This window comes from Urocitellus parryii, chromosome Y (assembly GCF_045843805.1).
Source record: "Urocitellus parryii isolate mUroPar1 chromosome Y, mUroPar1.hap1, whole genome shotgun sequence".
Lineage (NCBI taxonomy): Eukaryota > Metazoa > Chordata > Mammalia > Rodentia > Sciuridae > Urocitellus > Urocitellus parryii.
Window position 1 is genome coordinate 45,802,795 of NC_135548.1, and position 17,580 is coordinate 45,820,374.

Here is a 17,580-nt window from a genome sequence, read left to right on the forward strand (position 1 = left end):
ACAGAATATTCTCTTCTTCTTCTTAAAGCCTCACATAGAAAATGTCTCACAGGACATAGGAGGGGAATGACCCAAAGGATGAGAGAATGGCTGGAACCGTTCTCAAATGTGCCCATGTAGCCTAAAGTTTGAAGGCATCTAATTGTACTCTAAAACAATTATGAACCTATTCGATCCGTTATTAATAAATATCACCACTTTACCACTTGAACCAAATCACAGAAAATTGGAAACAGATGATCATTGGCTTTGATACCTTTACTTCTGTTTCATTACTCAGAGTCGATCAACTCTATACTTCAAGTGACACAGATTTATTACAGAATGCCTAAGATCCTAAGGATCTATTTTAGCTCAGCCCATGGTATTGCTTCATTATTTTATTATTTTGTAAGTAATAAAATATAACTTCATGTTGGATGATATATTCAAGCCATGAATATATCATCCAACATTGTTCTTCCCAAAATATTAGCCCAATTTCTGCGCGTGCTCACTTACTGTTCAGGAATTTTACTAATTGTTTGAAGGTTCTAGAGGACCTGTTAGACTCCTAATGGACAAACCATACAACATACTCCAGAGAACGGACGAGTGCCATAAGAAGAAAATAAGGTCAGCCTACAGCAATGGGCAGCTGCCTGCCCTCGGCTGGGAGGAGCCCTGGCCATGGCACCAGGGCTGCTGGGCAGCAGAAGCCTCCACAGCCCTGCAGGGAGCCTGGAGCACAGCTCTGCCTAACCATGCTCAGCCCTGGACAGATGCACATGAGTTCCCATCACAGGCTCGAGTGTGACAGTCCCAGGTGCATGCCTGTCATGCCAGCCACCAGGGAGGCTGAGGCAAGAGGAACGTTTGAGGTCAGCCTTGGCAACTTAGACCCCGAGGCAAAGGGGAAATACTTTTACAGGGGTCTCTGAGGGTGTAGCTCAGGTAGGTCACTTGCCTCACAGGCTCAAGGCCCTGGGTTCAATCCCCAGAACCCACGTACACACAAAAAGTGAACTTGGAATATTGTTTAAAATGATGGGTCAGGTACACACAAGGACTTCAATATGACCTCTCAGAGGAGCTCAATTTGAGATCAGACTGAACAAAAGACCACCTGGACCATTGACTCAGTGTCTGAAACCCTCTGTGAGCATGGGAAGCACTGCTGGCAAGACACCAGAGGGCCAAAGCACTTGTGCCCCCTGCAGGGGCGTCTCTTGTCTACCGCCAAAGACTGTTCCCCTCCTGGGGCAGCTGAGAGCAAGCTGGGCCTTGGAGCAAGGACTAGTGCTTTAGATATAGACTATGCAAGCAAGGGGCAATGTCTTTAATAAAACTAAAATTAAAAAGTCACATTGAAAAAATTTTAAAAAGAAGAAAATAAGGTCAAGTAGAGGAAGCCCATTTTCACAGGAAAAAATCCCCCAGTGAAAAGCATCAGAATAGATACCAAGAAAAATACCAACAAAAACAGTGTGCTCCCACTATGTATCTACTCAACATGCAAAAGTTAGAAAGCTAGATAATACAATCCTGGCCACAGGTAGAGCTATGCAGAAGAGCCACCTGGCAGTGCTTAGTCAAAGAAGTAAACATGCACACTTTGACCTAGAAATTCCACCTGTGTGTAAACCAGGCGGTGCTTAAGCAGTTTCACAAGGGGACATGCACAGCGAAATTTATCCTCAGGTTCTTATAGAGTTGTCTGTGCTTACAGGGAGTTGATGGTTGTCAAGATGCCCACAGCTGCGAAAGTCAAAAGCTAAAAAAATAATAGACGCAAACCTGGATATATTAATAATCCCGTATCTATGATCACCTTCATAAGGTAGCTTCCCAACTTCTGTGTGGAAGTGTGTTTCTCCTTGGCCCTTACACTGTTGTGGAGACCACTAGGAGTTCAGCTTTGTGCAGGATCATCTGACCTGGACTTTTGGCAAGACCTGTACAGCCCTCACACATGCTCAGATGCTACAGGACTTTTCAGACCAGTCCAGACAACAGTAGGCATCCATTCATTGTCTGCACTCTACAGATTCCTAGATGCACGACATTCATTACCATCAAATGCAGAATTTTCATCAAAAACTAATATATATATCATTCCAATCTGAATCAAGAAAATCGGAAATATCCCCAAATCCAAAGAGTGGATCCCCATTGTGATGCTACAAGTTGAAAATTCCACAGCTGACCTCATGGGATGGTTCACAGTCAAAAGACAGCTGCATGAAAAATATTACATGACCTTCCTGCTATGTGAAAAGTGGCATGTGAAGTACACATGCATGTCTTCCTCAGACATGGGTTCATTTGCAAGACACCTTGTGCAATTGAAAATACTCCAAAAGGGGAGAAATCAGAACCATGTCTCCAAAGTATTTCAGCAGAGACCAACTCCATCTGTCTATCTATCTCTCAGTGAGCGTGTGTGCTCTTGTGTGTGTTTGTGTGTCTTTGTTTGTGTTTGTACCATCATAGCTGATACTTCATTGCCCCCATTGGAAAACTGACTCAGATAATGCCATCTGCCAAACTCCTAAAAACCAAAGTTCTTGCTGATAGAATGAAACATTCCTTCCTGTTGGTTTGGATGTGTCCTTTAGGAATCACTGCTACATTTAGTATACTCAAATCATCACAGTAGATCAGGTAACAAAAACATATATATTTTAAAATAATAATAATATATTAATGGAAACAACAAATACAGGATAGAGTAACAACTGTGTTACTAAACAAGGTCAAGGACAATGGCAAACTATAGATTCAAACTTTGAAGAAAATTGTAATCAATGTAAATATTCCTGGGCTGCCTCAGCCCCGCCCAGGCACACAGCAACAGAATGGTTTTGCAAGCATCCTCAGGAGGGCAGGAGCCTTCTTTGCAGGACGAGAGGGAGGTTGAGGCTCGATCCACCCATCATTCTTTTGGGAGAGGCTCCTTTTCCTCAGCACAAAGTTGGATTTTTTGTGAGGATTCTTGGCATAAAATACGTTGGCCTCTGCTGGAATCCTCAGCTCTGGGGAGAGAGGGGTGTACAAAAAGAAGGTGGCACTCAGGAGGTGCTCCCTAGGACACGCCAACATCTGAGAGCCTGTGCCAGAAAAGGCCAGAGCCACACACCTGAGAGCTCTCCAATTCAGCACCAATACCAACAAAGACAGCCTCCACAGTCCTCCCTGAGGAAGAACTAGGCAGAGCACTTCAACAGACCTAATGTCTGTTCCTACCGAAGGCTTTGGACTCCAGAATATCTCAGGTCCTCTTGCATCTGCCAAAGCACACCACTAGGGTTTGCATCTGAAATCTCCCACAAAAGGCTCCTGTGCCGAATTCAGTCCCCACATGAGCCATCTTCATAGGTGGGTTTGGAGGGAAGCATTGGATGGTGAGTGCTCTGATGTCAACATGAAATTCTCATTCAAGATGAATACACTACTGGGGGCTGGGAGGGACTGGAAGAAAGGTTGAGCATGGTTGGAGTAAGACCTAAACAGGGTTGTGCCCTGGGCAACAGTACCTTGTTCCTGTTGGCTCCACTGAATCCTCATTCTCCAAGGAGAGGTCCTCCCTCTCCATCTTTCTCTCTCTCCCTCTCTGCCAGCCTCGTTCTCTCTCTCCCAGTCTATGCCTTTGTGGCAAGGGCTGAGGAGCTCTCCACTGCCACACACTAGAGCTTTATGGACAGCCTCAGTGCACAACCAAAGAGAAAGCTATGAAACCCAGAGAAAAAAAGGCCTAGGATTCCTCCTCTGAGTTATTTTCCTCAAGTATGGCCACAGTGAGGACAGGCTGACCAGCACGGATACCACGTTAGAGCCATGCTTCTGCGTTGGTGGAGCCCGCCTCCATGTGAACCAGGCTTCTGAGAATGGAGGCCACATTCCAAATACTGCCCTACTGAGAACAATGGTTCCAAAGACCAGCAAAGGGACTGCTTCCCTCCAACATGGTGTATGGCCCAGTGGTGCCATGACCCCGAGTGGGGGAATACAACAGCCGCTTCTCCTTCCTCTGAACATGTGTTTCCTGTCGCCCTCCTCTAACCTAGAGCCTGTTCTCCATCCCTTCTGGGTTGGATGTGGAGATCTCTGCTATGAATTTCTTAGGCTACCAAGGCCCCAGACAGACTTCCTCTTCCATAGACTCTACTAACCTAACAGTAGGTTAAGATAGGAGACAAGTGATGCTAGAACTCATAGGGATGGTGGTCTTCAGGGTACATAGGCTGGGATAATGGCTGCTGTGGTGTTTGGCTCACAAAAACCAACCAACCAACCAACGAAAAAGCGCTGGCATTATTATCAGATGAGCTCTGTGGCTACGTGCTCAGGAAGCCCTCATCTGACTTTAGTTAGGGATCACAACCTGGCTATTGTGATCACTCCTTGCCTAGTGGACTCAGGTGCGTAAGACCATGGAATTTATGCAAAAACAGATGATTCAGGCTGTCTCCCAGGCTGTGTTTTCTTCCCAATTTCATCCTTTTACTGCTTGCTAGAATCCTGGCAATGCTCTGCCCAGGCAGTGGTTTTTTGGTCACACAGAAGGCTTTCAATAGTACTGCTTCAGTCCACAAAATGCCAGTTCCCTCTTTAGCCCATGCATTCCCATGTTCCTTTGAAACCACTCCTATCCCAGACCATGAAAACATACTGCTCCTGGAGAGAGGCTTTCCTCCTCACTCCTCAAAGATGTCAGCTTTGGATGCCTGTTCATGTCCAGGGGAGGGCACCTGGTGGGGAGCCGCAATATCCACCGGGGTATACCATTGGACCTCAAGACCTTCCACCAGCAGAAGTGCAGTTGGCTTTGTGCACGAACCCAACACACCTGTTGGAGTGTTCTTGGGGGTCAGAGACTACTCTTTGTTGCTAAGAGTTGACCTGAGTCCACATCCTGACCCTTGCTCTCTGCTATTTGATTGTCTCACTTACTCTGACGGTGAGAGATGATTTGGCCCAGCTCATAATCCTTTGGATTCTCCTCAGTAAGGAAGTGTAGGTCGAGGGCGCTGCGGATGACGACAGGAGCCCAATCGTGGCAGGTCACCTGGAGCAGCATGGGAGACAGGCCTTCAGGAAATGGGCCTTGAAGTGACTACTCAAGGACAGTGGGCAGGGGCATTCTGGAGGCACCTCCACTCTAAATACAAGGGCAACATCCATGACCCTACTACCCGAGACTGACCTCCTGCTCATCGTGTGGGCTCTTCCCACAGGCTACTAGCCCAATCCTTGTACATAGGACTTCCTGGGCCTGCCATTGCTCTTTGTGGAGCTGCACTCCTCTCGGAGTGAAAGGACCCCACTACCTGCATACAGATGCAATCTCATCCCACAAGTTGGGAGGAATGGGACAATAGCCTCCAAGATCCCAGGTCTGCCCGAGGATGCAGGCGGCATTGGGAATGGCCTAGGCACAAAACCTAGAGGCTTTGGTCTGGATTGCCAGGGCCAAAAACAGACCCAGGAACATGACCACACACAGGAGAGCTGAAAGATAGCCACGAGAGCTCCTGGCCTCCAGAGGCTCAGTGCTGGCTGGGATGTAGGAGGGCACCTCATCCGGCAAGGGTGGTCATTGGGTTACCTGGACATTTAGTGTGCTTGCTCCACATCCATATCGACTCTGCAGAGAGACTCTCTCAGCTCCTTGTTCAAGGAACATGGAGAACCTCACACTGCTGTCCTCCTCCATAGACGTCAGCATCCCATACAAGGGAACCTGCAACCTAGTTCCTGTCCTATTCTCATCTGTCACCCATACCTGTCCCTGCCCTTCTGGACTGCATGCTGCCACCTGACACACAGACTCCCTCAGACATGGCAGTGGACAAGCTGCTGCACTCGCTCATCTCAGCTCCAGCCCTTCACACTGACCTCTCCCTTCTTGATTCCCATCTATCCTCCTGATCATCCAGAAGCTCCAAATTCAAGAGGGCATGAGTAGTCCATGGTATTGGACCAGTGTCTGCTCCCCACCCAGGTGTAAGCACCACGGGACACCCCTGCTCCCAGGCTTACCAGAACACTCTTGGCCATCTCTGGACTTTGTGTTTCTAAGTGGACACGAATTAAGCAGGTGTCTCCCACCTGCTTGTGGGAAAGCGGCCTGGAGGACTTGCAGGTTGATTCTGAGAACTGTGGGGGATGGAACATCAGCAAACCCAGAAACAGAAAGCCACCCGAGACTGTCAGTTGGCTCTATGGGCTTCCAGCAAATATGTCCAGGTGCTGAGGCTTCTTATTTCCTCAGGTCGGAGTGGAATGGCAGCACATGCACAGCTTGAATAAGGTAGGTGTTTACCTCCTTTCCCTTGACCTGGGGGCGTTTCCTCACCATGAAATATTGTATTCCCAGATTCATGGACAGACACACGAGTGAGTGGTCAGAGACCTTGATTTCTGCAGAGCGAAGTGGAGAGAATTGTTAGGTGGCACTCAAGGATTATACCACAAAACACCCACAACCCCTGAGAGTCTCCGCCAGGCCCATCACACTTTGGTATTTTGGGGCCAAGGCCCACTTTCTCTTGGCTGTCAGTTATCCTGAGCCCACTGTGGATCATGTCTCCCCACTGTCTGATTGTCCTACTTACTCTCATCCTCAGACATCATATACAGCAGCTCAAAGTTGTCCACATCCTCATGCTGCAACAAATTTTGGTCCAAGGCCCTGCGGATGAGGCTTGTCACCGTCTCCTGAAAGGTCACCTGGATCAGGGTGGGACAAATGTCATCAGAGAATGGCTTTTAGAAGAGCTACCCAGAAGACTGTGGTCAAACATTCAGGAGAAATCTCAGCTACATATACAAGGGCACAATCTTGTTATCCTGCTACCTGAGTGTGTCCTCCATATACCACCTGGGTTCTTGCAATGTGCTACTAGAACAATCCTGGTACAAATATCTGCCTGTACCTGCCATCTCCCCTCCCCCTGGGGAGCCACATTCCACTCATGTCAAAGGACCAAACTGCCTATGCACAGACACACTCTCATCTCACTGAGATGAGAGCAATGGGCCAGGGATCTGCGCACCAAGTGTGATCTGGGATGCAGGCTGCCTTTGTGGGTGGAAGAGGCAGATGCACTGAAAATTTGGGTCCTGACTGCCACGACACAAAACAGACTCAGATACAAGAGTGTGCACTTGAGTGCTTCATGATAGCTTTGAGAGGCCCTGGCCTCTGGAAGCTCGGTGCGGGTCTGGTTGTCATGATGTACTTGACTCAGCACTGGCAGTCACTGAACATGTCTCCTCTGCAGCTGGACACCTGCAGCATTAGCGTGTCTACTGCACATCCATAGAAATTCTGCCAAGAACCCCTTTAGCTCCGTATTTACATACATGCAAAGCCTAACATTCCGAAGCTTTGGCATGACCCCCCAGGTGATCCCGACCCCAAATTCCTACACCTAGTCATGCTAAGGAGGTTCTCTTCCCTGCCACCAGGAACACATCCCCTCCTACACATGTGACAAGTCACTGCCACCTCCTCTGCTCCAACTTCACTCATTGAGAATACCAAGTTCTAGGCACTGCAGCCTGCACCCTGGACATATCTCTGCCTTCATCTGTCCACAGCACTTCCGTCTGCACTTCTGGCCTGCAAAACCCACAATACACAGGCCCACTCACCACTGAAGCTGGGCATGCTGATGCTCTCCCTCCTCAGGTCAAGCCCTTAAGACGGACCTCTCTCTTCTTTATTTCCCACCATAGCCCTGGGGTTGGCTGTGTCTCCTGCCTTCCACTGTGTGGACACCCAGGAGGCAGCCCTGCTGTCGGGCTTACCGGGATGCGCTTTGTCTCCCTCAGGCTCTGTCCCTCTAGGAGGACGTGAACAACGCGGCTGTCTTCCACCTGCTCGCTGGAGTGAAGCAGTGAGGAGCTGCTACTCACAGCTGCTGGGGTCCTGGATGCCACTGCCACAGAAGGTTCCAAGAACTGTGGGGGATGACAACATCAGCAAAGCCCAGCAACTGCACCCCACCCAGCCTGGCAGTTGGCTCTGTGGGCATTCTACAACATCCATCCAGAACCTGAGGTTCTTGTCCCCTTGGAGGATGTGGAGTGGCACCAGGAGTAAAGACTGAAGAAGGTGGCTGTTTTGGGAACAAGAGATCCAGCACCTGCTGGGTGGGGATGAAATCCCAGGAGATTAACCCCATGTTGCTGCTGAAATGTAGGTTCCTCCCACAAATGACAGGCAGGAGCTCATTCCTAAGCTGGTCCTGCCTGTAAGGTTCAAGGCTCTGAACCCTGAAGGGCTCCTCCGTGTTCTGATCATTTTCACCCTGGGTTGGGACCAAGAATGGTGGGTTCAAAATGGAAATGGTGACAAACAGAAAAATGACTTGTGCCAATACACTAGAGTCAAAGCACAATGGGACAGTTCCCATCAGTACAAACACACACACACGCACACACACACACACACACACACACACACACACACACAGAGTCAGAATAGGAGTCCTGGGCCATTCATCAGGGATCAGACTAGAGGGCCTGCTGGGCTCACCTGCCCTGTGCTACTCACTGTTACTCTTGAGCTCCTCTGCGACAATCGCCAGAGGCTCTGGCGTCTAAGATGAAGCCTCACCCAGTGTATCCACAAAAGGGCTAGTTGGCCCCCCTGAGATTCCTGGGAGCCTGAGGCTCGGCATTGTCTGCAACCACAGGAGAACATCCTTCTCCCTCCAGTGGCTCCAACCAAGTGAGCTCGGATGGCTTGGTCAGTGAAGTGGGTGCCTGGATACCAGGGTTCCATGTTCTGTTTGATCCATTGTCAAGGCAATGATGTCATTTCCTGTGCCCATACCTGAGCCTCTTTTCACATAAGACCACTTTCAACAGCCCTATGGGCTGCCGATTTCTCCTCCATGCCTACCCATCTCAGGTGCGCAGGTGTTCACCAACAACTACCCAAACATCCCCACCAGCATCTGCCCTGCTTGGTGCCACTAGAGTTCCAGCTTGGAGCCTTCAAAAATGCATTCACAACCAGTCCTTCCCTCTCAGCAGCTTTTGGACCCTGGTCCCATCATTGTGCAACTCATGGTGTGCCCAGTCTTTTCTGGAAAGTAGGGTAGCATCTAATCTCTAGGGTTTATTGTGTCTATTGGCCCATAACACCCTCTGTTCTCTCTGAAACCAGAGATGGGACTCACAGGTGGCTAAAGCACAAATGTAGAGATGGGATAATCACAAGAAAGGGAGAGACAAAGAATGCACCCTAACTCAATCAGGCCTGTGTCCCACACAGGGACATGGCCAATGTCCGTCCCATCGTGGCTGCAGTTCCCTCTCTACACCATGGCAAGTTGGAGGGGACTGAGATGCAGAGGCTGCTCCCCTCTGCCATACAACTTCCCAAGGCTTCTCCTAAGATTTCAAAAGGGCCAAGTGTGTCTAGTGTTGGGGTCTCACAGAGACTCCGAGGTACCACAGCATCCTGCTGCCCAGAACCGGTTCACCCCTCACCTCAAGGGGGCTCAGCCTCTGGATTCATGGGAATTGAAGTGGGTACAGGTGATGGGATATCACCTCCAAGACTGAGTTATGCCAAGTCCATGACCCCTGTCTGCATCCCTGTCTCCAGCACCACTCCCCCCTCTCTCTTTCCTCCTCAGAGCAAACAAATCCATTTAGCAAGTGTGTCCTGTGATAAAGACATGACGGTCACCCATCCTCTCATTACAAAAACACTGAGGCTCAGCCAACATGGATCCTACAGGGAACACAGGCATAAACTCAGACTCCGATCCTCCCAGCCGAGCCTCAGTGGAGCCTGGACTCCCAGCCTCCTGAGTCAAGGAAACAGAGGTTCCTAGCCGAGCCACCTTGGATGCAGCCGCACACAAACTGAACTCATCAATGCCCCTTGCTCTCAGTTGTGAGTAAGAGGGGAAGTGGTGTTTCACAACCCTGGACATCAAGTGCAGTCTCCAGGCGTTGGGGTGTGCCCTGGCCTCTGTCTATCTGCCCAGGCTCTCCAACCCACACTGGCCTCTTACCCAACCTCCTCCTAGGGCCAAACTCAATCCTGCCTCTCAATTTCTGCTGCCTTCCCCAACACACTGCTCCCCAAAATGAGCAGGGCTGGCTCTCGGTTATCATGCTGGTGCCAGCAGCAATGCCACCCCACTGACATAATTCTGAGTCCCAACCTAGGCACTCCAGCTGTCTTTGCCACACCTGGCCTGTTTGGGCTCTGGCTCTTGCTCTTTTCTTTCATGTGCATGTGTTTTGAGGTTTTGAGTTTCTCCCACTGCAGAACTGCAGCTGTGGCAGGGTAGAGCTCATGAGGGTCACATTCTGAGCCACATCCAATCCCATCAGGACTGTTCACTGGGGGGACTGCTGGAACACAGTGATGAGTGAACACATGGGAGGTGGTTGGACCCACCTTGCCTCTGAGTGGCTTCCTTTCAGGACAGGAATGTAGGCATGGGAGCCCCTGGCGTGGGATGCTTTGCACAAGGCGTGACCATGGGCTCTCTTTCCTGGCAAAAATGGCTCCACTCAGCATGGAGAGCACTGTCATTCCTGGTGGCTAACAACAGCCCTGGACCCCAGAAAGGAACCCACACTCAAGATTAACGTCTGAGTGTGCGTGTCCTCAAGGAAATGAGGTCTCCTGATCCCATGTGCAAAGGGGTAAGTCCTCTAACTCCAGGGGCCATGAAGGGACATCTGAGTTTCCCTTGTCCTTCTTTCCCTCTCTAACTAACCACAGTTAGGACCCTGGCCTCATTCCCCAGTGAGGATCATTAGGCTCCAGAAAGGACAGTCTCTAAGATGCTCAGTGGACCAACACCCTCTGCACAACCCATAACCCTATTCACCCAAGAGGCAAGAGGATTTCTATTCAGGAAAACCAGGAAAGGGAGAGCCTTTCTCAAGGACACAAGGACATTAGTGAGTGAGGGAGTGATTAATGGATGGAGAACTATTTCCAACACCAACTTCCAGGAGCATATATGGCCCCCTGGAGAATTCTGCAGTGTGTTGGTGATTAAGGAGAACGTGTGAATTCATGGGTCACTAGGTCCTCTCAGCCATAAGGAGGGAAACTGCCATAAAGGAACTAGGACAAGGGTGCGAGGAATGCTCACTGGTGGGAGATCGGAAGGAAGGAAAGTGTACTCATTAGAAAAGTGTCGCCTGAAAATTCTTAGCCAGCCAAAAGTCGTGCGAACTTGTGTGGGAAAAGAGTCTTTGCACAGTGATGAAGCTAAGAGCTCACATGATGGAACACAGCATCAACTGGGACCAAATCCAATATCTGATATTCTTGTAGGAAGAGGAGAGTCTGGACCCAGATACCAGGGAGACTGGGGGATACCGGATATGTGAGGTTGGAGCCAGGGCGGGATGCCCATATGGGAACCACAGATCGTGGGCCGCAATAGGAGAGTGGGCAAGGGCTGGGAGAGTTGGGGAGACAGTCCCCTTGAAACCTGGGAGGGGTTATGGCACTGGGACAGCCCAACACCTACTGTGTTGAGCCTCTGGAGCTCAACGGAAGACACTTCCTCTGTTGTCGGCCACCCAGTTAACAGAGTTTGGTTGCAGCAGCCTAGGACCCAGCTGAAGGTCTGAGCATGTTGGCCATGCAGGTTGGATCTGGACCACAGACACCCTCATCAGAGATTGTAGGGTCTCAGCCCTGAGGCAAGACAGGCACTAAGTCAGGCCAGGTGGGGAAACGGATAGGCACACACTCTGGGGGCTGGTGCCTGTGTTACTGGGAGCACTTCTGATCGCAATTCCCTGATCTGCTGCCAACACAGGCTACAGAGGAGGGTACAGAAACACAGACCACGGATCTGCCCCACTCAGTGGGCCCAGGCCAACACCACACCCAGCAGCCTCGTGCCATACCCAATGAGTCTCGAAGCGGCCCCCTCTTGCCATCCTGAGAGCTCTTCCCTTCCTCATGTGCCAATAGCTCCCTACTGTCACTGGCAATATCTACTCTGTGAGATGTCAACATCCGTGGGTACTGTTCTCTCATCCCAGGACAGTGTGGTCCCACACACCCTGGTGAAATGGGCCACCTGGAGGCTGGACCTGGAGGTTGTTGAGGCTGAATGGCAGCGGTGGTCCTCTGGCACTTAATATTATTTAAGTTAATAAAAAACAAAAACAAAAACAAAAAACGGGTCTTGGTGCTCAAAAATGTTTGATTTGCATATTCTCATCCCCTAACCCCAATATTTTCATTATTTCCTCACATATGAAATCTTACTAGCATAAAGGTAATTTCGTATTAAACAAAGTGGATTGAAATAACATTGGTAAAAATAATCAATCACCATACTTTCAATTTTTGTTCTGCTTTCCTATTAGAAACCACTTGGATACAAGAGAACAGAGGACAGACTCATGGAAATGCTTGAAATGACAAGAAGCTCCCACTCAAGCTCAGCATTCAGTCCTGGACAGGGTAAGACCAGGCCACTTTGACATCTGTGCCAAAGAGTCTACCAGACAGAATCCTCTGACTGATCCCTGACTGAGCCATAGGAACTGGCTAGAAAAGCCTTCACATCCTCAATACATTCTTCACGTCAGAATACTTGACAACCATTGATATCCATCTCTCGTTAACTTGCTCCCCAGCCAACCATTCTTCAACAAATTCAAAGGAGTAACTCATGCAAGCACACAGAAAGGGGTGTTCACTACACACATCCATGTGCGAAAAAGACAACTGGTATTTCTTGTTTGGGCTATTTCAAATGAAATCCCTTCTGCATGACCTCCACAAACCAAAGGAAAATATTTGTGAAATTCCCACGTAGAAGACAAGATACACTTGCCAAGGAGGCAGTGGCAAGAATTTTGACACTCCAAATGTAGAGTGTGTGTTTAGGAAGCAGTCACAGTTTCCATGAGAGAGTCCCATGAAATCAATTAGGAAGATCCATGCTCTAGCCCTACCATGCAAGTGATGTGACTTGAAAGAGTCACTTAGTCTTAGTAACCATCATCACTAACAACTAAGTCAATGAATAAAGGTCCTCAGGTGCCAAGCTACAAAATGTGGGATGAGCATGGATGAGGATGGGTGGGAGAAGTCTCCAACTCTAACACAATTAGGGAAGGATGTGCTGACCTCAAGTGGCTGGGGGGGCTGGGATCCTGCCACAGAGGGGGATTCCAAACCTCACATCCCCTGACCCAGGCCAGAAGACCAGGTAGAGTCCAAGGACCCTGGGGTGGCCCAATGGCAATAAAGGTCAAAAGGAACTAGGGATCTGCCTGGTCCCTCAATCCCCTACTCTGAGCAGGGCTGCATGACGAGGCCAGAGGCCATCCACAGCAATCTGCCTTTACAGGAAAACAGGGACTGCAGGCTGCCTCTGGCTCACTGAATCAGGGTGGTGTTTTCATAAAGCAAGACCACTTCCTCACATTTGACCAGCAGCTCATGTGTTGACAGCACAATGACTGACTTGACTCAGGCCCTGATGAATGAAATAGAAAATTCATAGCAAACCCATCTTTAGCTCTTCCACATCATCAGGGGCTCTGATTCAATTCCGTCCAGAAAGGTGTCTGAAATGATTTCTAAACATGCTGGGGACTCACCTCTGTGTGGAACTTTTCAGGAAAAAGGGGATCAAATCTCATGAAGCAACTCTTCTCTCTTCTAGCCCATGGGCAATGCAAGGAACCTGCATGATACCAGAGGCTCACTTCTCTCTTCTCATGTCTTCTGGAAAGGATTCGTTAATGCTTCCTGCAAGGTGAAGCAGAAGCCTGCATCCCCAGCTGCACAGAAGTGTTTTAGGGCAGTGTCTCCCTTAAAACCCAAAAATAAAAAAACAGGTCATTCAACAGGCACATGGATTCGAGTACATGTTCAATGATCCCTCCTCCCTGGAGCCTTCCACATGCCCATCTTCCACATTCACAGAGCAATGCTTGGCCATTCTCAAGACCAGGAGACCATGATGCTCATCACCAGGAAGTCAATAAGGAACATGAAGAGAGCAGCATGGATTGCAGAAGGTGGCACATCAAGGATCTTCAGCTCTGCTGCTAGAACACAAGAGCTTAACTTCAGTATTGACTTTTTGCCAACTACCAAGTACGATAGCAGTGTCAAGCCCAATATGCAGATATGCAAGTAGTAGGTGACACCCCGCATCCATTCACAAAAGTGGGCAACATCTGCATCAGAACAAGGAAGTATCTTACCCTTACTCATAAAAATCATCAGAAACAAAATAAAATGGATGCAAGACTTCTCATTTCACTATTAGGTAGCTGTTGGAATTCCCTATTAAATAATACCTCCTCCAAAATAAAAAGTATCTCAGACATGTGTCAACTATTCAATGGATGACATTTTAAAAACTATGGACTTTACTTAATATTTATGTATGCTATATCCCTGACTAAGGCTCTATGAGAAAGGAGCACATAGAATTGGATCTTTGAAAATCTCACATTTGCTGATAAATATTACTGCTGATCTCAGGCATGGCGAAGTGAAAAGTGGGACTTTGGATATTCCAAGAATGCTATGTTGTGGGATTGGTGTCCCTGATTCATACATAGCATATGGTTTCTATGAAATCCAGTGAGGGAGCAGGAGTAACGAAGCTGATTGCACAGATGACCTCAGGGAATACTGACAGATAGGCCAAATGAAAAATATGCTCCAGCTAACCATTGGTATTTGGGCTTCTGATCCCAGTCCTGTTTTTAAAAAAGGTGCAGACAGGCAGTGTTCATTAAAAACTGTCTACCATGTAAAAGTGGGTAATTTAAATGGCATCTAGTTACACATCTGATAGAATGGTCTGGCAACATATGAATTCCATTCTAACAACAACAACAACAACAAAACATAGAAAATGAGACATAAAGATAAAACCTTGTCTTCACCAGGATGCCTAAAAATAGGTTTTATTTGGCTCATGCCAATAAATATCTTTCAATAGAATTTCTGATTTCTGAATGAATCCATTCAACTTCATACTGCACAGATCACAAGGTTTTCTTTACAGAATATTCTCTTCTTCTTCTTAAAGCCTCACATAGAAAATGTCTCACAGGACATAGGAGGGGAATGACCCAAAGGATGAGAGAATGGCTGGAACCGTTCTCAAATGTGCCCATGTAGCCTAAAGTTTGAAGGCATCTAATTGTACTCTAAAACAATTATGAACCTATTCGATCCATTATTAATAAATATCACCACTTTACCACTTGAACCAAATCACAGAAAATTGGAAACAGATGATCATTGGCTTTGATACCTTTACTTCTGTTTCATTACTCAGAGTCGATCAACTCTATACTTCAAGTGACACAGATTTATTACAGAATGCCTAAGATCCTAAGGATCTATTTTAGCTCAGCCCATGGTATTGCTTCATTATTTTATTATTTTGTAAGTAATAAAAAATAACTTCATGTTGGATGATATATTCAAGCCATGAATATATCATCCAACATTGTTCTTCCCAAAATATTAGCCCAATTTCTGCGCGTGCTCACTTACTGTTCAGGAATTTTACTAATTGTTTGAAGGTTCTAGAGGACCTGTTAGACTCCTAATGGACAAACCATACAACATACTCCAGAGAACGGATGAGTGCCATAAGAAGAAAATAAGGTCAGCCTACAGCAATGGGCAGCTGCCTGCCCTCGGCTGGGAGGAGCCCTGGCCATGGCACCAGGGCTGTTGGGCAGCAGAAGCCTCCACAGCCCTGCAGGGAGCCTGGAGCACAGCTCTGCCTAACCATGCTCAGCCCTGGACAGATGCACATGAGTTCCCATCACAGGCTCGAGTGTGACAGTCCCAGGTGCATGCCTGTCATGCCAGCCACCAGGGAGGCTGAGGCAAGAGGAACGTTTGAGGTCAGCCTTGGCAACTTAGACCCCGAGGCAAAGGGGAAATACTTTTACAGGGGTCTCTGAGGGTGTAGCTCAGGTAGGTCACTTGCCTCACAGGCTCAAGGCCCTGGGTTCAATCCCCAGAACCCACGTACACACAAAAAGTGAACTTGGAATATTGTTTAAAATGATGGGTCAGGAACACACAAGGACTTCAATATGACCTCTTAGAGGAGCTCAATTTGAGATCAGACTGAACAAAAGACCACCTGGACCATTGACTCAGTGTCTGAAACCCTCTGTGAGCATGGGAAGCACTGCTGGCAAGACACCAGAGGGCCAAAGCACTTGTGCCCCCTGCAGGGGCGTCTCTTGTCTACCGCCAAAGACTGTTCCCCTCCTGGGGCAGCTGAGAGCAAGCTGGGCCTTGGAGCAAGGACTAGTGCTTTAGATATAGACTATGCAAGCAAGGGGCAATGTCTTTAATAAAACTAAAATTAAAAAGTCACATTGAAAAAAATTTTAAAAAGAAGAAAATAAGGTCAAGTAGAGGAAGCCCATTTTCACAGGAAAAAATCCCCCAGTGAAAAGCATCAGAATAGATACCAAGAAAAATACCAACAAACACAGTGTGCTCCCCCTATGTATCTACTCAACATGCAAAAGTTAGAAAGCTAGATAATACAATCCTGGCCACAGGTAGAGCTATGCAGAAGAGCCACCTGGCAGTGCTTAGTCAAAGAAGTAAACATGCACACTTTGACCTAGAAATTCCACCTGTGTGTAAACCAGGCGGTGCTTAAGCAGTTTCACAAGGGGACATGCACAGGGAAATTTATCCTCAGGTTCTTATAGAGTTGTCTGTGCTTACAGGGAGTTGATGGTTGTCAAGATGCCCACAGCTGCGAAAGTCAAAAGCTAAAAAAATAATAGATGCCAACGTGGATATATTAATAATCCCGTATCTATGATCACCTTCATAAGGTAGCTTCCCAACTTCTGTGTGGAAGTGTGTTTCTCCTTGGCCCTTACACTGTTGTGGAGACCACTAGGAGTTCAGCTTTGTGCAGGATCATCTGTCCTGGACTTTTGGCAAGACCTGTACAGCCCTCACACATGCTCAGATGCTACAGGACTTTTCAGACCAGTCCAGACAACAGTAGGCATCCATTCATTGTCTGCACTCTACAGATTCCTAGATGCACGACATTCATTACCATCAAATGCAGAATTTTCATCAAAAACTAATATATATATATATATATCATTCCAATCTGAATCAAGAAAATCGGAAATATCCCCAAATCCAAAGAGTGGATCCCCATTTTGATGCTACAAGTTGAAAATTCCACAGCTGACCTCATGGGATGGTTCACAGTCAAAAGACAGCTGCATGAAAAATATTACATGACCTTCCTGCTATGTGAAAAGTGGCATGTGAAGTACACATGCATGTCTTCCTCAGACATGGGTTCATTTGCAAGACACCTTGTGCCATTGAAAATACTCCAAAAGGGGAGAAATCAGAACCATGTCTCCAAAGTATTTCAGCAGAGACCAACTCCATCTGTCTATCTATCTCTCAGTGAGCGTGTGTGCTCTTGTGTGTGTTTGTGTGTCTTTGTTTGTGTTTGTACCATCATAGCTGATACTTCATTGCCCCCATTGGAAAACTGACTCAGATAATGCCATCTGCCAAACTCCTAAAAACCAAAGTTC